Below are 1,423 nucleotides of genomic sequence, written 5' to 3'. Positions count from 1 at the left end.
CAAAAATCTTAAAAACATGCTTATACACTTTGATCTAGAAATTCCACTTGTAGGAACTTATCTGAATGCACAAAGATGTTCATCTTGCACTGTTTATACCTGGACTGTTTATACGTGGCACTGTTATGCATTAGGAACAACTGAAATGCCCAGCGTTGCTTAAACACGAAACCGGATTCTTAATCTTTTCTCCCAAGTCAGAATTTCTTCCAAGGCTTGCCAACACAATAAATGGCAGCCCCATCCACTCAGCTGTTCAAGTAAGTGACTTGGGCCTTGGAATTTTACTTTACTTTTTCATTGAGATACAATATACCTAAGTAAAATACACAACTCTTAAGTGCACGGCTCAACAAATATTTTTACCTCTGTAGACATCTCTGTAACGACCACCCAGATGGAGACAGAAATTTCTTAGCACCCAGGCAGTTTCTCGTGTCCTATCCCCATCAATACCCCTCTTCTGCCCGGAGGTAACCACTATTCTGACTTCTGTTGACATCTGTTTTCTCACTTCCTGTCTCTAACACCTGACAGCCAGACTATCACTGAGTCACGTCAGTTCTCTGTTTCATCTCTCTCAGGCCCATCACCTCATCTGGGCAGTAGCACCGGCCTCCTCATTCATCCCCTCTCCTCTCGCACCCCCTCTGACCAGGTCACTGTCCCACCTGAGACTCCCCTAAGGCTCCCCAGTGCCCTCAGGAAAATGCCAACCCTCCTCGCTGGGCACCGCAGCTAATCAAAACCTTGCCCCAGCCCCCCTGGGTGCAGCGTCCCCCAAGTCCTCACCACAGCCCAGATGAGGGAACGGAGGCACAATGGGAAGTGGTCCATGGTTGCAAAGGCAGCAAGCGGTGGAGCTGGGACACACCTACAGGTTGCCTGATTCCTGAACCCGTGCTCTTAACTGCTCTACTGCCTCTCCATGAGTGAATGAATGAATGAATGAATGAATGAATGAATGAATGAATGGGCTAGTACCAGGTTTTCTTTTTCAAAAATAAAGCTACCCTTTGGAAAAATCATACGTCCCATCACTAACCAGTTGACTGGCTATGAGGACACTTTCTTGATTGGAGAAGAGGAAAAGGAGGAGAAGGGAGGGGGGGAGGAAGGAAGTGATAGCGGAAGAGGAAGGAGGTCCTAGCAATGCTGGACAGAGGGTGTCTCTGGAGTGGAGGTTTTCTTCCATTGTGGCACTTTCCTGAGGACTGACCTTGACCCTTGACCCCCAGCTGAGGAGATGGTCTTCATCTGCCCAGCTCTAAACCCTGACCTTCAAAGGGCTGAGGGGCAGAGGAGGGGGCCCCCTCACAGGGCCTGTGGTTGGAGTGAAGAAAGCGATTGCATCAAAGTGGAGAGGCTCACCACAGCCCCGCCTGAGTCATACTTGAGAGGCAGGAAGGAGAAAGCAAGAACC

This window comes from Rhinolophus sinicus, linkage group LG04, assembly GCF_036562045.2.
Source record: "Rhinolophus sinicus isolate RSC01 linkage group LG04, ASM3656204v1, whole genome shotgun sequence".
Taxonomy (NCBI): Eukaryota; Metazoa; Chordata; class Mammalia; order Chiroptera; family Rhinolophidae; genus Rhinolophus; species Rhinolophus sinicus.
The sequence above is the reverse complement of the archived record's forward strand: the minus strand, read 5'-3'. Positions refer to the sequence as shown.